Here is a 26458-nt window from a genome sequence, read left to right as displayed (position 1 = left end):
TGGGAAAAGGAGTTACCTTTAATTGAAATTTCTCCTTTGAGAATTGGAGGAATGGTGCAAACACCGGAGGAGGTAATTAATGGATTATAAGATTATTTCTTGGAATCTTTGTGTGCTAAACTCTTTTGAGAAAATAACTGCTTTGAAAAATCTCATTTTCAATCAAAGGTGTACAGTTAGTTTGAATCAGGAAGCTAAGATGATGAAGATGAAAAAATGGTTGATAAAGCAACTGTGATGATGAACATTTTGATGGGTATTATTTGCTTTCAGTTGGTAACAATGGCAATAATGGTGGGATGCAATTTGGGATTCTTCTAAATTGGTGAAGGAAGATGTTAGAAAGGGAGTAAATTCAATTTCAAATGTTTTCACGGCTAAGGCTAATGGGGTTAAATGGGTTGTGTGTAATGTATACTCACCATGTGAGTATAATGAGAGAGCTGTTTTTTGGGATGATCTGGAGGAGGTAAGACACTGGTGGGGAGGACCAATTTGTTTTGCAGGTGATTGGAATGCAGTCAGAAGTGATGATGAGAGAAATAGGGGTGAAGTTGATTCAAGAAATTCTAATTTTCTCAATAATTTCATCTACATTCAAGAATTGGTGGATTTTCCTATGGTGGGAGGATCTTATACTTGGTCATATATGCATACAAATCCTCTTTTGTGCAGGTTAGACAGAATCCTTTTAAGTGTGGACTTAGATATTTTGTTTAATGAAGCTGTTCAGATTGCTCTAACTAGAGTAATATCAGACCATAAGCCAATCTTATGGTCTTATTTTAAAATTGAAAATGGTTGGTTGTTGCACAAAGATTTTGTGAAGAAGATTGCAGAGTGGTGGGGAATTATGTATTATCAGGGTCAAGCTAGTTACATGTTCTTTAAGAAACTTCAAAACTAAAAATACTTTCTTAAGAAGTGGAGTATGGAGGAGTTTGGAGGAATTAATAAGAGGAAGAAGGAATTGGAAGAAAAAGTAAATTTGCTGGATCAAAAGGAGGAGGGTGGCAAGTTAACTGATGAAGAGTTTAAAGGAAGAATGGAGTGCAATCTTGAAATAAGAAGAATTGAGGTATTGGATGCTAGGAAGTGGAATTCAAGAGCTAAACAAAATGAGTTTAATTAGGGAGGTTCAAACACTTCATATTTTCATAGAATTGCAAGTGGAAGAAGGAAGAGAAACAATATTGTTAAATTGGAAGTAGAAAGGGAGGATTGTTTTGATCAAAATAGAATAAAGTTGGAGATGAGGGAGTATTATGTTAACTTGTTTTATGAAGAAAATGATGTGTCTTTTTCTTTGGATAACTTGCAATTTCCAAGTATTGATGAGGAAGATAAGAGGTGGATGGAGAGGAGCTTTAGTGAAGAAGAAGTGTATGGGGTAATTAAGCATTTTGGAGCAAACAAATATCCAGGGACTAATGGATTTTCTATGTAGTTTTTTAGAAGATGTTGGGATATTATCAAGACTGATTTTATGAATCTTATGGAAGAATTTTTCAGGTATAGCTCTTTAGGTTGGGGATAAATTGTTCTTTTCTTTCTCTGATTCCAAAGAAAGAAGACACATATTCACCAAAAGATTTTATACCTTTGAGCTTGTTGGGAAGTGCTTATAAGGTGTTGTCTAAGGTCTTGGCTAATAGAATGAAAACTGTTATGCATAAACTTGTATCTGAATATCAAGGGGCTTTTATCAAAGATAGACAAAATTAGATGGTGCTCCGATAGCCGGTGAGTGTATTGATAGTAGAATGAAAGAGAAGAAGGATGGTGTGCTGTGCAAGATTGATATGGAGAAGGAATTTGATAATATCAAATGGAAAACTCTTTGTTGCATTTTGAAGAAGCATGGATTTGGAGAAAAGTGGATTACATGGATGAAATGGTGTGTTTCTACATCAAATATTTATGTGCTTGTAAATGGTTGTTCAACTGAAAAATTTAAACCTTCAAAGGGTTTAAGGAAGGGTGATTCATTATCACCTTTTCTTTTCTTGCTTGTGGTGGAGGTGTTGTCTAAGATTGTGGAAGATGCAGCGAGAAGGGGACATATACATGGATTTCAAGTGGCTCATGGGGGTCTGATTGTGTCACACTTACAGTTTGATGATACATTGCTCTTCATTAATGCAGACAAGGAGGAGATGAGAAGGTTATTTCTTATTCTTTGCACTTATGAGGTTTTAACTGGCATGAAGTTGAATCTTGAGAAGAGTTCTGTGATAAGTGTGGGGGCAGATGATATTGTTGATTCTTTAGCTATGGAATTAGGCTGTAAGGTGGAGAAATTGCCAATAAAGTATCTTGGATTTCCATTAGGTGCTACTTCAAGGATCAAGATCTGTTTGCCTAAGAAATTTGGTGGCCTGGGTATCAAGAATATTAGACTTACAAGTAAGTATCTTAAAGCAAAATGGCTTTGGAGATTTAGCAGGGAGAAGAAGGAAGTTTGGTGAAGAATTGTGCAGGAAAGATTCAAAAATAATGAAGAACAGTTGTTGCCTAGTGATGATACTAAACCACAAGGCATAGGATTGTGGAAGGGTGTACTAAATTCAACTACTTTTTTGAATGATTCATTGAGATTTCAGCTGGGGAATGGAAAATCTATAAGATTTTGGAAGGATAAATGGACAACTCAGGGTCTTTTGTGTTTGAGATTTCCAACAATTTTCAAAGTGTGTACTATGAAATTTTCTACCGTAGCTGATATGGTTCAAGAAGGAAGACTGCACTGCACTTTCGGAAGAAGACTGTCAGGTTGTGAACAAATGGAATGGGATTTATTGTGTAATGAACCGGGTCCTTGTTATGGATTGGAAACAGGTGAGGATTCGGTGAGCATGGAGGGGGAGTTCTCTGTTAAAAGCTGTTATGAACTGCAGATTACAGATGTTGTTGAAGTGAGCTTTAATAAACACTTATGGAAATCAGCAATCGCTTCTAAGGTCAGTTTCATGCTATGGGAAACATTTCATAATTCTTTACCAACTAAGGATATGTTACAGCATAGAGGAATTGAAGTGCAAGATGGCTTATGTCCCCTTTTCAAGAGAGTTGGAGAATCTGCAGACCACATTCTTTTACATTGTTCTTATGCTTTCAACATTTGGACTCATTTTATGAATGCTTTTGGAGTGGCTTGGGTTTCTCCTGCAACTTTATTGGAACATTTTGAAGCTTGGAAGCATAATGCACTTTCAGGTAGAAATAACAAGATTTGGTGGAAAATTTTGTATGTTGTTCCTTGGCATTTGTGGCTGCAAAGGAATAGTAGAACTTTTGGTGGGAGGGCTAAAGAAAAGGAGGAGTTAATTTTGCTCACTAAGCAAACTCTTGGACTTTGGTTTTCTGATTCTAAAGTGTTTGATGGCATTTCTATAAACCAAATTTTGTTTCATTGGAACAGTGTTGTGCATACTTAATGTATTGCATAACACTTCCTTAGTTGTAGATACTTTTTTCATTTAATATAACTTTCTCTTTTCAAAAAATAAATAAAATACATTTCTCCTCGATAAAAAAAAGGTAATTGTTTTATAAAAGTACTACAACTGATACTCGGCAATTTAATAATTTTTTTAAAATAGTATAATTCTCTAGTCCCAACTAGGTTTATAAAAGCTAAATTTTAATTCGTTAAATTAATAATCTTGTATAATTAATAGATTTTGGTGATCTCAGAAACACTAAAATCCCGTTTGGGATTGCTTTTTTTTTCCTACAAAAGCACTTTGTAACCAACTTGTAGCAAATTTTTTAGGAAAATTGCATTTGGTAAACTTTTTTCAAAGTGCTTTTCTCCAAAAGCACTTCTGTTTTAGGCGAACTTTTAAAAGCTACCCAGGAGTAACTTTTAAAAGTAGTAAAAGCAGAAGCTGTCGACCCACTCAATTTTAATTAATTGATTCTCTATTTTAACCTTGTTATTATATTAAAAAGACAAAATCTACCCTTGAATATTCATTTATGTATAATTATTTCACTAATCAAATTCTATTAATTTTTGTTATAAAATAATAATTACAACAACAACAATAATAATAGTATTTAAAGGTAAAATTAAAATAGAATCAAGATATTAAATGATTAAAATATGAATAAGAATTATTATTATTTTTTATCTTTATTTAAATAATATTCAAAATAAAAAAATATTTTATTACTAATATTAATCCATGTCTATTTTGGTCATTAGCACTTCAACATGATAATTTACCAAACAGAATTTACAGTTTGTTGGTTCCACAATGTTGGAATTTCAGCTTCATAATCAACATTCTTTGAGCTTAAACACCATTATGCGAAAACCATATACATAAATATACCATAACTTTAGTATTACCATGTTCTTATAAAACTAAATCAGCACTAAGCAACTTAGAACACCTACATACACCATATACACAAAACAGATTCAAAATAAGGAAATAGAAAGCAATAGCTTTGAGGTTTCATGACTTCTGATCTACTTCTATTTCCTCACCTTTGATTGATGGAAGAAAACTAATTTTCCTTTTAAAACAAGTGAGGCTAGAAGAGAGTCCTAGTCATGCTTTCCACATGTCTCTCCAACCTTTCCATCATGAGTTGGAGTGACAGCTCATGGCTACAATAGACAACTCACAGGACAGCTCAAGCTAGATTAGTTCATACTAAACAGGATTATATAAATGATTAAAACAATAATCATACCATAATCTGCATTATACTAAACTGGATTATCTTAAGCTAAACATGATTTGTTGCTAAACCAACATTAAGTCTAACATTCTCCCACTTTGGTTAGCAACAAAGAAATTCTCTACTAAAACTGCATGCTCGAGTCTAAAAGGTACGCTAGGATTCGACCATAGAGACCCATACACCATTTCTATAATCAGAAAACTAGACGGGCCATTTTATACTCAAGTAAACTGTACTTTAAACTTTATGCATACACTTTAAATGGCTTAACCTTATGCCAAGATAATCTGCACTTTAAACTTTCTTTTCAAACCAGAAAACATAAACTTGAATCAATCTTTATAAGCTCTCACTACAACTTTATATGCTCTTACCGCAACATTATAGGATTTCCTTGATAATATTGAGATTCGTCTCCGTCGAGACAAGTATACAACTGGCTCAATTAAGTGGCATGTTTCCGTCAAAACATATAACAAGTATACATCTGACTCAATTGAGATATGCCCGACAAGACATTAAACATCTCCGAAGAGACATCTCCGTAGAGATTCAACTGACTCAATTGAGGTAATCTGTTGAGATGATTAACATCTCCAAAGAGACTCATTTGGCTCAATTGAGGTATGTCAGTCAAGACAATTAACATCTCAGAAGAGATTCATCTGACTTAATTGAGGTATGTCTGTCATCTGGCTCAATTATGAGTAACGTCTCCATCGAGACTGGTATACAGACCTTCCCAATAAGAGATATATCTCCGAAGAGAAAATCTTTGTTTCAAAAATGAAACATGTCTCCGTCGAGACCCTTTATTCATCTCTTTATTAGATTAATCTCTGAAATGTTTATTCTGTGTCTCAAAAGAGACCTTGATCGCCGAAGAGATTTATTCTGTGCTCATTACAAGCTGTCTCGAAAGGGACTTTCTGTACTGAACTCCCACTGATTTTTCGTTCCTTCAACAACATAGACAGCAAAAAAAGTTAAACAGAAAGAACAAGTACTCATTTAAGATGATAAACAAAACAATGTTATCAAACTCCCACTGTTCTTCATAACTCTGCCATATGCAAGGCTGTCAACACTTTTACTATACATAAATGAAACATTAGAATAGATTCATTACCATCAGGTGCACCTTTGGGTAAACCATGATGTACAAGGATCATTACTTCCAAGTTTCAAAACTTTATTTCACAGCACACATGCTTATTATCACTTTAAATAGCTATGCATACTAACAAAAATGATAGCATATTAATAAGCACATATAAACATCTTAAACTTAAAATATAAAACTCGGTATCATCGCAAAACACCTTTGGGCAGAATTGCGACATACATGAGTCAAATGCTAACAAGTTTAAGATTACATTTTCATGCATTGAAATAACAACTCTATAAACCTTTGGGTCCAATAGAGCAAAATATTCAATAAGTAGGAAACATGATTCATTCCAAATATCACAAATATGAATTACTTTTTGGCAAAACTCATACTCGTAACATTCAGAAAAATCATAAACAAACCTTTCTTTTACCGGAAACTAATGAAGAACTTGATTGCTACTTTCTAGTTTTCGTGGTATGTACCACCGGCCCCTTCATTACTTTATCTAGCTTAGCCATACGCAGCTAGTACCTTGTGGTGCAAAGCTTTCAACACTGGTTTTCTGCTCTAATCCTCCCAAACTGCTGAACCACTGGAGAAACTTTATTCTAATTAAACCACCCTTTATCACTTTCAAAGTATCGCTTTGGCGACACTTAGTCGAGCAATGAAAGGTACCGAATTTTTAATCACAACTTAAAAAAAAAAAACGGGAATCAAATGATTATACCTTAAGTTCAGTCTGTATTTTAAAGAAAATGAATACCTAGAACTTGACTATCAAACCTTTGGGTTTAATTGACAGAGGGAAAACTAAACCAAGTATAAAACATGGTTCATTTCAAATATTACTAGTGTGAATCACCTTTGGGAAGGTTCACACTTGCAACATCCAAAATAAATCACAAGCAAACCTTGCTTTAACCGAAACTAATAAAGAATATTTGACACTTTCTGGTCTTCGTGGTCTAAACCACAAGCATCTTCATCTATCTCTCATCACTTAGCCACATGCAATCAGAACCTTATACCGCAACGCCTTTGACATTGGTTTTCTGTAGTGACTTCCCAAACAGCTAAACCACTAAAAAAACTTAATTCTCGCTGAAAACACTTTAAGCATTGATTTTCTGTGGCAATTCTCCAAAATTACTGAACCAAAAAACTTCATTTTCATTAGAACACTTTCATTACTCTCAAAGTATCACTTTGGCAATACTTAATCGAGCAATGGAAGGTACAGAGCATCCATAATCTCAACTTTCAAAACTGGAAATGAAAGGACATACCTTAGTTCAAATTTGTACTGTAAAGAAAACGACATGTCTTTAACTTGACTATTAAACCTTTGGGTCTAATAGACAAGTTAAAAAATAAATTATCTCAAGCACTAGTCAAACCTCCAGCAAAACAGCTATGGAGATGTAAACCACCAATTCCAACTCTATCGTAACACTAGGTTTTAATCAATCCTCATCTCTTTGAGCATTGGATTGACACTCAACTACTAGCTTACTTGTCCTCAAGAATACTCAGCATCCTACAGATAATTAAATGCATTCACTTTATAAGCACGGTGAATGATTCTGACGTGTAATCAGACTCCACGCAATATCTACGACAACCCTCACGCAGTCTGTCACCTATGACTTCCACAGCTCCCCTGACATCTGTACCTGGTCCTCATCACCACCCTTCAACCTAATTAATTGTATACACTTCACCGTGAGTATACAAACTCTCTGAGGTATAGACAGATCGAATGGCATTGTCCATATGCAATCAAAACCATCTATTGTCCATAGATAACAAAAAATTTATAAGGAACTAGTTGATTATCTTGGTCACCAAAAACTAAGCTTCACATAGACCCCAGCCACATCCAAACACTTCACCATCACTTGTAACTACAACTGTATGTTCAGCACCAGCAACAATCATGGATGTTATCCCCTGGAAGCTTGAAACTTTTGTAGCACAAGTGAATCCTTGGTGACTTAAACAATTCCGATGATGATGAAAACTTTTGGTTCAAAACACTCGATGATACCAGAAAATAGTACTATCAACAACCAAGAAATTTCCATTTAAACTGCCTCCCACTGTTTTGATAAGTTGAACACAAAAGGAACAAGACCTCTACCTTTCAGGAGCAACTTTCTTAAAGAAATGATTGAAGCAGTAACTACCTTATGCATTCTGTTATCCTCCCTTCATGCAGACAGTTCTTTGAGACTTGAACTTGACTTGATTTGCTCTAAAAAACAAGCACATGAAAACACTGGCTGTCTAACTTTCCCACTGGTATCAGTACCCAAAAATGCTACACACTGCCTTGCAGAAACAATAGTAGCTAAAACTCCTTTTGATTCCCAAGTATCCTTACGAAGGATAGATGCAACAACAATACAAGCTTGTCTGATAACTGACTTAAGCGTGGTATCCGAACAACTATTAGTAAAACATGTTAGTGGGATAACACAGCCAAATATGCATCTAGAAAACATTTGGCTCACAAGCAAGGAACAACCAATCATCTAAGAGTGAGCCAATAATGATCAACAGTCATTTGAAAACATCAATTCAAACAAGTAAATCCACAGTCAGTATGAAATCGCACATGGCTTAGATATATATGTTCATGCATATACACATTAAATCATGGCCACTAGACTGCCCCACTGCCACATAGTCTAAAAATATAGACATTTATAACTTCAATATTTTACAACTACATGATGTCTAGTTACTGAACATACAATTTAATGCATTCACGAATGTTATTATTTGAAGTGATTCCAGATGTAAGTCTGAAGTAAACAGAGTATCTAGCATTGATTTTCCATAGTAGTTAACAGAATCCAAGCTTAAGCTTAGTCAAGCATGCTGAAATGAAGGAAAAATCCCATAACATGAAGCACACAGATTCAAAACCATCAATCTGATGATGAAACATACCTGATTGTTTTCCATAGTCGACACAAACTACTAAATAGAAAACCAACTAGCATCCATACTTGGTCAGGCTTAAAACATTAATGACCGAGTTTAATTCTTCATTATCCTTTTGAGGAAGAACATGAAACTTAACATGGATACTACCCTTGTAGTCTAGCATACTCATAATTGAAAGATTCAGGCCAATTAAACAATTATGCTATGTACCCAGATAAAGACTACAAACATTAAGATCATAAACAATACAAAATTCTTATGTTATCAATAATTTATGCTATCAGCAACAATATCGATAAGTACCTTTCAAAACAGAATTTTGTATATACCTAGATGAAGAACATGAAATAGCTAGGTGAAATAGAAGTAGAATGTTGGAATTTCAGCTTCATAATCAACATTCTTTGAGCTTAAACATGATTATGCGAAAACCATATACTGAAGTATACCATAACTCTAGTATTACCATGTTCTTACAAAACTAAATCAGCACTAAGCAACTTAGAACACCTACATACACCAATATACACAAAACAGATTCACAATAAGGAAATAGAAAGAAATAGCTTTGGGGTTTCATGACTTCTGATCTACTTCTATTTCCTCACTTTTGATTGATGGATGAAAACTAATTTTCCTTTTAAAACAAGTGAGGCTAGAAGAGAGTCCTAGTCATGCTTGCCACATGTCTCTCCAACCTTTCCATCATGAGTTGGAGTGACAGCTCATGGTTGCAATAGACAGCTCAAGCTAGATTAGTTCATACTAGACAGGATTATATAAATGATTAAAACAATAATCATACCATAATCTGCATTATACTAAACTGGATTATCTTAATCTAAACATGATTTGTTGCTAAACCAACATTAAGTCTAACACACAACACTTTGCATATTATGGTTTACCAAACGTCTGACTACTTTATTTTTAAAGCACATCACAACAACGCACAACACAGCACAACAGAAAAGCACTTTTGTAAAACTCACAACAATACCAAACTAGACTTTTGATTGTATTAGCATTTGTAGTTGATGTTTGGTGTCTGGTGGCACATCGAGTTTTTCTTTTCCTTTCCTCCCATTCTTCTCTTATATTTAAGTTGGTACCTAAATCAATGACCTGGCGCGACTCCCTTTGCCTAGCCAGACGCGTTGCAATCTATACAACAATGCCGTTGGGTTCTTAATTCTTGGTCAACTTCCATAGTTCCGTGATTATTGGCAAGACGGGTCTTTGAGTGCGGGTCCCATATACAACAAAATAGTACGACTAGACCAATTTCTGCACAATCTGGGGAATTAGTTTTGAGATTAATGTCCAGGTCCAAGCAACTTAGTTGTACAATCGGTGGACTTCAACTCCCCTACGATTCCGCAGTCTCTAGCGTACGCTTAGTAATCTTGTAAGTTGCTGAGTTGTGCGACTATATCTTCCTCCTTGCCTTGAAAAAATAAACTTCCACGTTAAACAGTGATGAAATCTTCGCTTTCTATTGATCGAAATAGGTCTTTTCTAATGCAGCAGCTGTGGTGAGGACACTTGGCGAATCTCTATTCGTGGAAATATTACAATTTGGGTTACATTTTTCAACACCCAAACAGCAAAAACGAAGTTTCATTCTATTGGTAACTCAACAATCGGGAGAAGATGCAGGACCCTCGAGTCGAATTCGAATTCTAACAAACAGAAAAGGAAAATTGTCTCGATTAAGAAAGTTATCGAGCTCCGGTAACAACGATGCTCTATCGCTTTAATTTTTATTAATTATTCCATGTTACATTGGTACGAGTTATTTCTTAATATGCACCATGTCCATGTTCATGTGATCTTTATTCTCATAATGAAACATGTTCACAGTTGATTACGTTGCCAAACAGAAACTTCTTTCACTCAACTTTGTAATTGGTGCTTGACTATCTGTTTCTTAATATGCACCATGACCAAAATCAATTGGATTTCCTAATCGATGCAAGGTTATAGGAAAATGCCAAAATTAACTGGATTTCCTAATGATGCAAGGTTATTACTGTAGAATAATTGTGAGTTTAATAAATTGAATTGATTGCATGAATCAATTCCTACGGGTGTTATGATCAATTAATATGTTGTGGGTGTCTGGCGCGCGTGTTCCTATCTTTAGCTTATGTTTCGATTCTCCAAAAAAAAAAAATTCAATTTAAAGAACGATTTTTGATGAGTTTACAGTATGAGCATAGCTGATGAAGATTTCAATTTCCTTATTTGTAAAAAATGACAATTTACTGGAATTCTTTTTTCGAACTGGAATTTAAATAAAGGGGCGGAAATGCATGATGACTAGGGCTAGCTTAAGCCAGCCTAATAAGCCAAAAAGACATTTATTTTATAGCCTATTTTTATTGAACAATTTTTTGGGCACCACTATTTTTTTGTGGGACCATGATTTTATTTTGGGTGAAGACATTAGAAGTAAATCTAGGTCACCCCATATCTGATATTTATATTAATACCTAAACTACCCTCACAATTAATTTTAGGTTACGATTAGTGAAATGATTTAGTTAAAAATAATTAGTGAGATTAAATTAAAAGATGGGTTTTTTATTAGATGAGTAGAATTATTGAGAGAGTAAAGTTAGAGAAGATGAAGGAGAAAAATATGGAAAATAAAAAAAAAATCCAATTCACTAAGTTTGGGTATTCAAGTGATGAAAACTCATTTGACTCTTCATCTCCATCCTCTCCTAGAGTATTTGTTAATCTTCACAATGATCCGGATATGAGTTATTTCTTAGATAGTGTTTCTATTCTTCCCCAAACTCAATCTCAAGATGAGTATGATGGATTTTATCAACCACAACCGGAGGAAGAGTATTTCGGTGTCCAGGTATGCTCAAACTTAGATAATGTATGTTGAATTGGTTATAAATTTCCTAAAAATGTAAATTTTTCAAGTGGATTCGGGCTTGTTCGGTTACCTTATGTGAAGAACTGGTATCCGAACTCATCTAGAAGTGTAGTTCGGTTACTTTAGTTAAACACGCAAGTAATCGAACTCATCTAAAAGTGTTGTTCGGTTACTTTCTCCAAACACGCAGGTTACCGAACTCTCCATTAATGAAAGTTTCTAGGATTCCAGTGTTATGTTCGGTTGGTTCGTAACAAATTAACAAACCGAACTTTACGCAAAAATTAGATATAACTTAGTGTACAAAGTTCGGTTGGTTCGCAACCAATTAACCAATAACTAACCGAACTTACGTACAAATAAGGATTAACTTAGTGTACAAAGTTCGGTTGTTTCGAAAACTGCATGTTGACGACCTAGCTAACCGGACTTTACATAATATAAGAGTATACTAAGTGTATTAAGTTCGGTTGTTTCGCACACTCGAAACAATAGCATAAAAAACCGAACTTAACAAACAAAAAAAATCTGAAGTTCCGGGATTCTATTCGGTTACCTAGATAAAATAGGAAGTAACCGAAATTTTTATTTGTTATTTGTTTGGTTACATGTCAACTTTGCTTTATGAACCGAACCTTTAGTTCGGTTATTGCGATAAAATTTACAAGTAACCGAACTCTAATGTAATTCCAATTGATGTTATTACATTTCTTGTAGATGGAATGCCAACCTATACCAATGGATGATCAATCTTCTCCGGTTAATATGTTGTTCGAAGATACAGCTCATCACTATGCTAATGAGTTGGTATTTGACTTACCTATTGATGCGAAGAATTGGGCTGGAGAACATGCTAAGAGAGTCAAGTGCATCTTGTTTTTGAATGGAAAAAAAAGCCAAACTCGTTTTGAAATGGTTTGTGAGAGAAGTGGAGATCCCGATGTTAGTCACAAGAGGAAGGGTTATGAGTATAAAGGAAAGACGACGAGGAAGAACACAACATGCTCAAAGAAAATTAAATGACCGTTCAAGCTAGTATTTAGCAAGAGCAAATTAACAAAGAAATGGTTTATAACTATGGATAAGGTGGTAGGTCGTCATAACCACCCTCGTACGGAAGATCTTGAAGGACATGCAATGGCCGCAAGGATCACTCCTCAAGAAATGGAAAAAATTGCTAAGTATAGGAAAATGAGTATTCCACCTTCCGTTATGCTTCGCTTATTAAAGGAAGATAACCCGGATAACGTATCATCTTTCTCCACCATTTACAATGCAATTGAGACAATTAAAAGGAATGAATGGAAGGATAGACAAGTAATGCAACAATTGTTATTTTTGGCTCAAGAGAAAGGCTACGCGGTTCAAAAGAAGGTAGGTCCGGAAGAAGAAATAACTCATCTCTTAATTGCTCATCCGAAGAGTGTTCAATTGGCTCAATCCTTCCATGAAGTTCTTATAATGGATTGCACTTACAAAACAAACAAATACGAGATGCGATTGTTGAACATTGCTGGTCGTACATCGATGAAGTCACCGTTTACTGTTGCTATTTGTTTTCTAAAGGACGAGCAAGAACCAAGTTACACTTGGGCGCTAAAACAAGTGAAGGCGATCTACCGATATAATGATATCCCTAGGGTTATCGTGACGGACAATGAGGTAGCATTGATGAACGCAATAGAGAAAGTCTTCCCATTGGCACATAATATGCTTTGTACATTTCATATATGGTGCAATGTGATGAATAGGTGCAAGCCTCAACTTTTTCCACCTAAGAGGATAGGATTGGAAGAGATTAGTAAGCTACCGGAAGATAAACAAGCGGATGCAAAAGAGGTATTCGATAAAAAATACACCATAAATCATGTTAAATGGGTTGCCTTCTTCGGGGAATGGGAGGCATTGACTTGGTCTCTCACCGAAGAAGAGTATTATCTAAGTCTTGCCGAATTTACCGAACATCGTTCTAGCCCCGAATATCCCGAGGATATTGTAACATATGTGGTGTATGATAGACACATTTTTGTGTCTGAATTTTCCTCAGTGTCTCTATTGCTAGTGCCTGGTTTTGTACTTATTATGGTGTTTTTATGTTTGTGTAGGTGTTTTTGAGGAAATACACTTGTATAGAAAAAGTTGCTCAAAAAGTGCTATTTGGACCCCCCGGAGGAAATTTTCCATACGGACCCCGGATTTGGCTAAGGGGCACCCAGGGTTATGCATAGCCCAAATTCATCCTCAGCACCCAATTTACTAAGGGGCACACTACCTGCTATTTGCACCCCCAGAGCGCCACCTGCTATTCGCACCCCTGTCGTGGATAAGGGGCAGTTCATCTTCAACATTTCAAAAATGAATTTGGCGGGAATTTTGTGGCAGTAACTTGCAGAATTAGGGTTCGTATTTTGGAGGTGTTTTAGAAGGACTCAATGGCTGAAAATTCGTGGGACGTCTTGATTAAGCTTAACAGGCGTTGTATGATCAACGGTTTCGACCAGAATTGGTTATAATGGTGGAGTTGAAGAAAAATAGAATCTCGGGTTTATCTTCAAACAGAAGGCTCTGTTTCGAATTTTGAGGAGTTTGAGCGAAAATCAATCACTGGGTGTGGTTTCTTTGGGCCTGTTTCATCTAAAAAGGATTGGTAAGTCCATCAAATTCGAAGCAATAGGGTTGCAACATGGGATTGAAGTGAAACAGAGGTTGAATAATAATCGGGATTCTATTGGGCTGTGTTGGAAAGATTGCGAGTGTTTTCAACGTGTTGACTCATTCTTTCATGTGTTGGCATCATGTTTGAAGCATTTAGTCACTGGTTGACAGCGTCAGAAGACTAAAAAGGAAAGAAAATATCTCAAGGATATATTCTTTTATTGCCGAGTAATGGAGGAATATTTGGAGTTATTGAGCGAGATTTATTGGTGATGCTGGCTATATAACGGGTGATGGTATTGTAGAGAAGGGAATGGAGAGTTAGGGGTAGTCTGAGGTCGAAGAATCACGCTGCAGGAGGAGTTGCAGCAGCAGCAGGAAGAAGAAGTTACAGACAACGCACAAAGAGTGTCGTTGTGAATAACACGAAGAGCAAACGCAATAAAGAAGTCGTTTCTGTATAGTGACAGCAGCAGAACATTTGTAACGGCTTTATTCAGAATTGTAACAGTTATCTTCGTGAGCAACAGTTCTTTAGGTGTTCTTCGTAACAGTGTGTTCTGTGACGCTCGTACAGCGTTGCCAATCTCTGTTTTATCTTATTTCTTCATTAAAAACACCATTTGAGCTATGAGTTATCTTTTTGAGTGTGTTTTTATTATGAGGAGCTAGAACCCATTACTGGGACAACGGAGGAAGCAACTTTTCATGATTGTGGTAAATGAATTAATTCTTTATATGACTTTTTGCATAGATTTAATTGCGTTATGATTTCTACTAATTATTTGTTATTTTGTTTGATGTCGCATGCTTGATTTTAATTACTTTTGATGCGTCATGCTCACAATTTACAACTAATGTTTTATGAAATCTATTATTGGCAAAGAATTCGAGTCACAACTTCTTTTGTTTGAGCTATATTGCTTAGAATTAATGATTGGACCACAAGAATATGAAGGGTAGTGAAATCCCGCGCCCTAGTATCTCTTCATCCTGTGACCTTATTTTGTATATATTTTGTTATTTTTAGTATTTTCATATTTAAGCCTAGAATCAATCTCAACAAAGTCCGAGTGAACGACAACCTTATTTACCACTATTCAAAATTTCATCAATTTTTGGCGCCGCCGACGCGGATTTGTTTTGAGGTTTTATTTTATTTGTTCTTTTTTACGCGTTTTGTTATTTTTGTTTGCTTTCAGATTTGGAGTTAAGCTAAAGGAAAAGAGAAAGTGCTGAAAAGAAAGGAAAAGCCCAAAAAGGAAAGAAAAGAGAAATACAAAAGGAGTGAAAAAGAAGATTTTGTAAATAATTTTTTTTTTCATTTTTTTAGAAACTGTAATTAAGGTTTTTATTTTTGTAATATTTTATTTTTGGACATTTTTTTTCTTATTTTCTTTTGGACATTGAACATTAGACTTTATTTTTAAAACCCTACGGAAGGGTTAGTTTAAATATAAACTGCACAGGGAAGGATGGTGATTACGATATCTCCTCGGCCCCTCGAGTTCGTACACTGACATTGGAGTCGGTGGCCCGAGTCGACTTCAACGGTTCATCCCCCGTCTAGAACGGGAGGTAAGAATTCTAAACATCCGCGAATCCCCTGTCAGCGGGTTTACTGGATGATTTTGTATGCATATATGTTGAGGACTTGAAATCGGATTTAATTTTCTAAGGCAAGGCTTGGCCAAATCAAGATAAGGACTCGGATTTCATCACTGTTTCCTTCTTGCCCGCCTTAGGAACACGTAACCTACGCGAACCTAAGCCTTAAAATTTGGACTAGAACGAGACCGATAGGGTAATGAGCTTATTAGGAAAGTCGTTCGAAAAATATTGGTTACTCTTTTGAGCATACTTTGAAGTTCATGATGGTTACTGTGAGTTGAATACGCCGCCTTGTAACGTCGGTGAGGCCTTGGGTATCAAAGCTCCACTGAGCTTCCCTCGTCTCTATTCAACTTACTTTAACTCGGATTGATTCCAGAGAGGTTTTCTCAGATTGTAACGAATTTCTTTTCGAAAGAATAGAAGCTAGTCTAGAAACAATCTAAGTGGATCCATCATGCTTTTTGTTTGCTAGATAAAATAGGCTTGTTGTGGTCGAGTCAGCCTTCTTGTTTAGAATTCCCTTGCAGTTAGGATGTCGAACTGGTATAGCCAATACAATGATTATCCAACTGAACAACATGGACATTACTCTTTTTATGGTCATATTATGAATAGCGGTTGGGCACGCCAACCTTTTCAAGGTTTTGGGTCATACCATGGTGATCCCAATTACTATCCACACACGCATCGGTCATACGGGCAAGAAGATTATAATACTAGTTCTTCGTCTTTAGAGGATACAATCAAACTATTGAAAAGTAGTCCTTTTTATGATCCTTTAGTTCCTATTCCTTCTCTATAAGAGTCTCTTAGGAATTTAGCTGAGTCATCATGTAAGTTAGCTGAATCGACATACAAATTAGATGAGGTGAACAACGTAGTTATGGACGAAAGAACTGCAGCAACGACTGAATCTTCTTTTGAAGATATCCGCAATAGGTTAAGTGAAAACTTAGATCCAACACTTAGGGAGATTTCTTTAGAAGAGACCCTTGAGAGGATAGTTGAGTCGACACGTAGACTTGAGTTAGAGACGAACGAATGTATTGCTCGAAATGACTTGAATTTCCAATATAATGTATCCAATCTTGAAAATGAGGATAGTTATTTGCATAATCAAGATATCGAGGTTAGAATTGGTGACACTCCTTATGTAGATGAGGTTCAGCCATTTCCATGTTATGATAATGATGAGTATGATGTGGACAATGTTGATGAAGAATCTGAAGTATTTAGGCACGGTGATCAGGAATTTGTTACTCCTATTGAGCTTGATAATGATAATGATATTTCTGGTTCAAATCCCGATAATTTTAATTATTATCCACCTATTCAAAAGAACGGGGATTTGACTAGAGATAATACCGTTTTAGACAAAGTTGTACTTCCTTTTGATTATGAAGCCAATGATGGTTTAGAGGAACGAGTTTATTTTGAGTCTAGCGATTTAGAGACAATAGTCTTAGACAAAGAAAGTGAACTCGTAAAAATGAGTGAGGATGCACCTGATTACAACTTAGAAGAATCAATTGACCATTTTCAGGAATCTAATGATTTAGAAATTAGGGAAATTGTGACTAGTCTACCTAGAGACACTGAAAACTCTAAGTTTGAGGGTGATTATCACTTTCCTGGTGCCTTACCTTTAACTCTTAGAAAGTTCCCTCGTGTAGGACTTGACATTTGTGCCTCAACCATCTTACAATATTATCTTCATACACTTTTATCTGAACCTAGTTGTATCTATAAGAGAGCTCAGTTGTTAGAAACCCATCCTCTGGTTGATGTGGTTAACCCAGGCTATGATACCAAGATTGACTTTGTTTTCCCACCAAAAACTTTTCTTCCAATTGTGGGAACATATGATTTTCGGATGTGTCGGTTATTAAGTTTTGAAGACTAAACCTAATTACTTTAGGAAAATAGGGTCGACACATTTTCTTAAGGAAGACCACCTCTTTCATTGTGGTCAGCTGTGTGAGTCAAATCTGATTGACTTAGAGGATCCCCAATTATTCAGGCTTTTGTTATGCGCTTCTAAGTTCTTAGTTGAGTATTTCCAAACTCTTCAGCCTGATCTTCAGAATTCCTTTGAGGAAATCCAACCGATGAAATCTTTTTATTGAGACCCTTTTATATAGCCTGAACCTGAACCACAACTGGATGTAGTTTTCTTAAACAAGGGTATGTTCGATGTCTTCTTGGATTGTTGTAGTTTCCTCTTCTTGTGGTTAGCACTTTTTGATCCAGATGACCCACAGTCATTCCGGCTATTACTTTATGATTCTATAAGGTGACTAATCCTTTCTTAGTCTGGCTGAAGACTTTAAACTTAGAACTTCTTGGGAGGTAACCCATTTTCATGCGACACGGTAATATTCTTCCTTATTTCTTTTCCCTCAAGTGGTAATAGTTTCTCCTTGTTCATGTTTTTAATTTTATTTTTAGAACATTGAGGACAATGTTAGATTTAAGTTTGGGGGTAAGGGAGAAACTTCTAGCATCACATAGTATCCGATTATCTAAGTTTACATGCGGTTTCTCACCTAAAAGATGGAAATTGAATTGCTAGGGATAACATTCTACTGAGACATTAGAGAAAAAGACATTGAGATCTTTGACATTCAGGAGAGAACTTGTTCCTTTTGATGGACCTAACCATCCATGATGGAAAGGCAAGTAGGTCAGAAGGAAATGCTATAAAGACAAAGCAACCTCACAATGTAGTCTTAGTTACTGGATTACGACTCTCTCTCAGTAGAAACTTATCATCATCAACAAGCGGAGCGACATAAAAATCTATGAAGAAAGTTGAAGACGTTTAAGGTTTAGAAGCAACAAGAGAAAAGAATAATTCAAAAAAATCAATGTTGAAGATTGAGTTACAAAGAAAATCAAACGATATACATTGTTGAAGTTCATGATACCAAGACATTACAAGTTTTGAAGATCCAAGTTCTAAAGTCCTTCTCTAATGACCATGTAAATTGTTGTCTTGTTATTTTTGTTTCCAACAAAAAAAAGGGTACATTTAAATTTTATTTAATAAGGCCACAGGGAAGTAGAAATCTATAAGGAAGTTTCAAGCAAGAAATCGAAGAGAAGAATTGATTGTCAAGGTTCTACGAAGTTCGAGAGTTTATCATCAACAGTTGAAGACCGAAGAAGACGTTGTTTCCACTGAGTACTATGAGAGAGTCGAGGAGAGATGCATATTGGTTGCTTTGTTAGTCCGCTTTCCATCTGGCACAATATCTTTCTAGCACTGGTTCAACTCATCACACGTAATTAGTCCAGCTGTATAGCAGATGTCCCTCTCATTTTTATCTCTCTCCTAATCTTATCCAGCTGTAAAGCGGACACATCTTACAATGTTTATCTAGCTGTGTAGCGGATATCTCTTTATCTAGCAGTGTTGCGGATGTGTCTCCCCTATTCTTTGTTCAGCTTTAGAGCCGGCACCTTTAATTTCTCTGGAATTCTAGTTACTTGGAGATAGGTTGAGAATTTGTATGTCCTCATAGCTCTTTGGATACTTTTGACCAATTAGAAGTCATGGTTTTGTGGGTACACCTCTGGTAAACCCTCCCGAGACTATATCTCGGTCACTAGGGCCACCTAGTGAGTTAGGCTTTTATTTTTATTAGATTTGCTCGAGGACTAGCAAATAATAAGTTTGGGGGTATTTGATAGACACATTTTTGTGTCTGAATTGTCCTCAGTGTCTCTATTGCTAGTGCTTGATTTTGTACTTTTTATGGTTTTTTTATGTTTGTGTAGTTGCTTTTGGAGAAATACACTTGTGTGGAAAAAGTTGCTCAAAAAGTGCTATTTGGACCCCCCCGGAGGAAATTTGCTATACGGACCCCAGATTTGGCTAAGGGGCACCCAGGGTTATGCATATCCCAAATTCATCCTCAGCACCCAATTTACTAAGGGGCACACTACCTGCTATTTGCACCCCCAGAGCGCCACCTGCTATTCGCACCCCTGTCGTGGATAAGGGGCAGTTCATCTTCAACATTTCAAAAATGAATTTGGCGGGAATTTTGTGGCAGTAACTTGCAGAATTAGGGTTCGTATTTTGGAGGTGTTTTAGAAGGACTTAATGGCTGAAACTTCGTGGGACGTCTTGATTAAGCTTAACATGTGTTGTATGATCAACGGTTTCGACCAGAATTGGTTATAATGGTGGAGTTGAAGAAAAATAGAATCTCGGGTTTATCTTCAAACGGAAGGCTCTGTTTCGAATTTTGAGGAGTTTGAGCGAGAATCAATCACTGGGTGTGGTTTCTTTTGGCCTGTTTCATCTAAAAAGTATTGGTAAGTCCATCAAATTCGAAGCAATAGGGTTGCAACGTGGGATTGAAGTGAAACAGAGGTTGAATAATACTCGGGATTCTGTTGGGCTGTGTTAGAAAGATTGCGAGTGTTTTCAACGTGTTGACTCATTCTTTCATGTGTTGGCATCATGTTTGAAGCATTTAGTCACTGGTTGATCTTCAAACGGAAGGCTCTGTTTCGAATTTTGAGGAGTTTGAGCGAGAATCAATCACTGGGTGTGGTTTCTTTTGGCCTGTTTCATCTAAAAAGTATTGGTAAGTCCATCAAATTCGAAGCAATAGGGTTGCAACGTGGGATTGAAGTGAAACAGAGGTTGAATAATACTCGGGATTCTGTTGGGCTGTGTTAGAAAGATTGCGAGTGTTTTCAACGTGTTGACTCATTCTTTCATGTGTTGGCATCATGTTTGAAGCATTTAGTCACTGGTTGACAGCATCAAAAGACTAGAAAGGAAAGAAAATATCTCAAGGATATATTCTTTTACAGCCGAGTAATGGAGGAATATTTGGAGTGATTGAGAGAGATTTATTGGTGTTGCTGGCTATATAAAGGGTGGTGGTGTTGCAGAGAAGGGAATGGAGAGTTAGGAGTAGTCTGAGGTCGAAGAATCACGCTGCAGGAGGAGTTGCAACAGCAGCAGGAAGAAAAATTTGCAGACGACGCACAAAGAGTGTCGTTGTGAAGAACACGAAGAACAGACGCAATAAAGCAATCGTTTCTGTATAGTGACAGCAGCAAAACATTTGTAACGACTTTATTCAGAATTGTAACAGTTATCTTCGTGAGCAACAGTTCTTTAGGTGTTCTTCGTAACAGTGTGTTCTGTGACGCTCGTACAGCGTTGCGAATCTCTGGTTTATCTTATTTCTTCAGTAAAAACACCATTTGAGATATGAGTTATCTTTTTGAGTGTGTTTTTATTATGAGGAGCTAGAACCCATTACTAGGACAACGGATGATGCAACTTTTCATGATTGTGGTAAATGAATTAATTCTTTATATGACTTTTTGCATAGATTTAATTGCGTTATGATTTCTACTAATTATTTGTTATTTTGTTTGATGTCGCATGCTTGATTTTAATTACTTTTGATCCGTCATGCTCACAACTTACAACTAATGTTTTATGAAATCTATTATTGGCAAAGAATTAGAGTCACAACTTCTTTTGTTTGAGCTATATTGTTTAGAATTAATGATTGAACCACAAGAATATGAAGATTAGTGAAATCCTGCGTCCTAGTATCTCTTCATCCTGTGACCTTATTTTGTATATATTTTCTTATTTTTAGTATTTTCATATTTAAGCCTAGAATCAATCTCAACAAAGTCCGAGTGAACGACAACCTTATTTACCACTATTCAAAATTTCATCAGTATAGCAATGGTTGGAAACGCACAAAGAGCGCTTCGTTTATGCTTTTACCAACCACCATAAACACTTTGGGAACCAAGCGACAAGTTTGGTAGAATCGTCTCACCACCTGTTGAAGAAAAATATTTTTGGATGTGTAGATAATTTTATGGTTGTGTTTAACGCAATGGAGAGTAACTTCAACCGCGAGATTGAGAGAATTAAAGAGAAGTTTCAAAAAAACCGCATCATGAAGTACAAAAAGATTGTAGACAAAGGTGGTAACATCAAGAAAATTGAGGACCTTTGGTTTTTCAAGGGACTACACTATAATTTTTCACATGCTTGCATTAAGATTTTAATGGTTGAGGTGAATTTGATCGACATATGGGGAACCAAGTCGGACGAGGTGTGTGTTTGCAACATGATGGAGTCTATGGGACTCCCTTGTCACCACATGATAGCTAAGTATGAACATGGCATAATCACTTTAAGCGATATAGATCCACATTGGCAACATTAAGTTTGGTCCCTCCTCCAAAGGGCGATGTCGGGGAAGTGTTTGGTGACAATGAAATGGGTAGAATCGTTATCGAGATGTACCGGAACAAGAACAAAGTCGAAAGGCAAATATTTTGGGATGACATGCGGCCAATCGTTTATCCACACACTTCGGAGAATGTGCAAGAACCGAATAAAGGCAAGGGCAAAGGCAGGCCAAAAGCCAAAGAAACAAAAAAACAAGTTAGAGAATATGCAAAGGTGTTAGCTAAGAGGAAAAGTGAAATGAACCCTTTTACTAGAGATTCTTCGGGGCATGAGCATACCTCGGAGAAGTACCAAGAATATTCTAAGAAAAGGGCTAGGAATATTATTGAAAAGGGCTAGGAATATTAGAGATTACGTCATATCCACCGATGACGTCCCTCTGGATGGTAATTTCGGTTTCCACGTTGTCGTACAACAACTAAGGCCTTTCACTCACAGTGCCAAGTTATATAATGATAATCAAATCACTTATGTTCTTCAAAGGTTGTTGATGAAGCTAAGGGAGAAACCGGAATTTTACAAGACAATGTTGGCCGATGGGGATGCTAGTCTCAATATCCAATTTGTTAGGTGTCAAATCCGTCTCCACGGGGCCAATAAAATCACAATGGATCATTGGATGGGCATGCCGATATGTGGGCACTTAATCACCAACACATTCAATTGCGTGGTTCACTATTTCTCAAAAGGTGCTAGTTTCACATGCACTCCGAAAACAACCATATGTGTCGAGCAACTTAGACGTAGAAGAGTGGTGATTGTTGATTGAAAACAACCATTTTATCGGTCTCCGGTTACAAGACAATTGTCCATTGCCTCCGATATGCGGTCACTCTTATTGGTAATTGTGGTTTCCACGTTGTCGTACAACAACTAGGGCCTTTCACTCACAGTGCCAAGTTATATAATGATAATCAAATCACTTATGTCCGTCAAAGGTTGTTGATGAAGCTAAGGGAGAAACCGGAATTTTACAAGACAATGTTGGCCGATGGGGATGCTAGTCTCAATATGCAATTTGTTAGGTATCAAATCCGTATCCACGGGGCCAATACAATCACAATGGATCATTGGATGGGCATGCCGATATGTGGGCACTTAGTCACCAACACATTCAATTGCGTGGTTCACAATTTCTCAAAAGGTGCTAGTTTCACATACACTCTGAAAACAGCCATATGTGTCGAGCAACTTAGACGTAGAAGAGTGGTGATTGTTGATTGTAAACAACCATTTTATCGGTCTCCGTTTACAAGACAATTGTCCATTGCCTCCGATATGCGGTCACTCTTATTGGAATGGATTTAACCCCGACACAATGTTGGGTTGGTGCATTATGTATGAACATAACATGTAGATGTGGAAAGCTTTGCAGGAATCAGACAAAATTATACACGAAGGAAAAATTCACTTGAGGATGATTAAATGTAGCATTAGTTAGACTAAGTATGCTTTGAACATGAACATAAGAATGAAAGATTGTTTTTCTGGAATTTGGTCTTATTTTTGGGTTATTTGATCATATTTTTGTGTTTTTGAAATGCATCTTATATAAGTTCGGTTAAGAAATGAAATTACAAGACATCTTCGAACTATTACATGACATAAGTTCGGTTAGGAAATGAAATTACAGGACATTGCCGAAATAAAACTACATAACACTTAATACCCCATGCACGCTATGAAAAAGTCTTTAAGGATGCAGAAATGATCTTCATATTTGAAATCCTTTCTTTTCCATCGTCGCCATTATTTTTTTGATGTTAAAACGATTTCCTCGTATGTTTCACCCCGAAGTCGATTCCTCCTTACAATCCGAAATAAAGACAAAAATTCCACAACTCTTTCTCTAATCTTTTCAAATCGAATGAACAAATCCATTTGGTCAAGGTTATGAGGGTTACCTGTGTCGGAGCAGAATTTCTCATGAATTTCCCCCCAAAAACTATTACTCGTAATACCATTCACTCTTCGTTCGTCACCCCTCTTTGGATAGCATAGTACGTAGTTTCTACAAAGAGAAAGATCTTCTTCTAGAGTAAATTTATGACTAGGAACTGCCATTTTTATGAAATTTTGAAACAAATGGTAACCATGAGACACATGTATATACCATTGAGGTGTATAACGGATATAAAAATAGTCATTCCTTGAATCATATCAAGTACATTGTTGTCTCAGAGCTAAAGTTCGGTTAGATTCAAAATTTGAGGTATAACCGAACTCTGAGCTCGGTTTGATCGCAATATTTCAGGTGTAACAAACATCATAGTTCGGTTTGATCGCAATATTTGAGGAATAACCGAACTCAACACTCAAAAGTTCCAGTGTTGGGTTCGGTTACCTGGTAAATTTCTGCAAGTTACCGAACAAAACATTGGCTAGGACAATATTTTTAACCCCATAGTTCGGTAACATACCATTTTTTTGCAGGAAACCAAAAAAATAAGTTCGGTAACCTGCCAATTTTTACCAGGTAACCGAACCCAACACTGGAACTTCTGAGTTTTTTTCGAGTGTTGAGTTCGGTTATACCTCAAATATTGCGATCAAACCGACCTGTGAGTGTGGTTACACATGAAATATTGCGATCAAACTGAACTCAGAGATCAATTATACCTGAAATATATCCATAAACCGAACTACCTTACTGAATCTAAAAAATGTAATGGAAAACATGAATTGAACATCAAGAACATAAGGATACCATAACTAATTGTTTTAAGTCTTCCAAATATAAGAAAATAAACTACTAAAACCACAATTTAAAAGTCTTCCAAACATAAGAAAACAAACTACCAAATCCGTAATAAAAAAGCCTTCCAAACTAATTGTTGCAATCATTCATTTATGACAACCACTACGAGAAACTTTTCTACTATTGCGTTTAGGAGCTTTAGCATTTCCTTCGTCACTATGAGTGTCCTCTCCACTGCTTTGTTGTTGAACCGTTCGACTCGAACCTTCCCCTTCTTGGCGACTCTTTTTCACCGGCATTGGATCAACATTGTTGGGTGAAAAAACCATAGCCATTTGGTTGTAGAGGTCAGTTTGTTCTCGAGTGTCCATGGGGTCTCTAGTCCGAATCTGTGCCATCAATTTAGTACCTGACTTAACCTTTTTGCAATCAAAAGCATAAATAAATGACTATTTATTTTTCAATATTTCATAAAATTTTGAAAAGAAGAAAAAAAAATTAAATCTCTTACCGCCGCATTCCATAAGACCAAGGCCCCATCACCACGGTAGACGTGTTCTTCATAATCTTCTGAGCTTGTTTCTCCACTTCCTTCACTTTTGCTTTCTCAGCAAGGGCTTGTTGGACTTTGTTTACCACACGAGGATGAGAAAAAATTTCATATCATTGAATGTATCCTGGGTCAGCGGCATTTGGATCATCATACGAATCTGGCAAGTCTTCATTTGGAACAATATAATCCGCAATGTTGTTCTAATGGGCCACAGATGGAGCAGGTTGGTATTTGGGAACAAAATTCTTTTAGGTGTTCTCAGATCCCTGCTTCATCACCTTAAAGTTGAACTTTTCTGCTTCTGGGACAGTTTGGACGCAAGAAATTGTCTCAATACTCTTCGAGGATTGTACATTGTACAACCGCCAAGATAAAACAATGGTCCATTGTAACCCGCGACAGATGAGAAATCAATAACATCAACATCTTCCTCTTCTTAGGTGTATGGATGAAAAACTACATCTTCAACCGTTAAATCATCCAATTTCTACCTCAACCTCAACACCTCCTCTTCCTTATGCTTGTCCTATGATTACAAAAATTCATATTTACCAGCTGTAGACTTCCCATAAGGCCAAGGATTGTGAGCATGAGACAATTTCAGTTTAGGGAAGTGGTCGTACACCCAAACCTATGAGAAGAACCCACAAATGATACATTCGCAGTATGATTAGTAACAATACACATTCATTCACTTATCAAAAACAAAGTTCAATTTGTTCGCAATGAGAAGTTTCAAACACACAAAGGATAATTCAACGGCGTACCTGGACAAGGGTGTATAACTCTCCAAAGAAAACACTCCTAAGCCTCGAAGCTTTTCTGAGCTCTGCTTGAATGAATGAAAGAACCGCAATCCCCCAATAGTAGTTGTTCACCTCATCAAGGGGGTCCAATAGCTGGAGGTAATGGGCATTTACCACGTGACCTGAAGTGTCAAGGAAGAAAATGGTTCCTAGTTGATATAACAAATAAGCAGTCATATGGTGCTTAATCTTCTCCTCGGTCATCACCAACTTTCCTTCAAGAAC

This window comes from Papaver somniferum, chromosome 2, assembly GCF_003573695.1.
Source record: "Papaver somniferum cultivar HN1 chromosome 2, ASM357369v1, whole genome shotgun sequence".
Classification (NCBI taxonomy): Eukaryota; Viridiplantae; Streptophyta; class Magnoliopsida; order Ranunculales; family Papaveraceae; genus Papaver; species Papaver somniferum.
The sequence above is the reverse complement of the archived record's forward strand: the minus strand, read 5'-3'. Positions refer to the sequence as shown.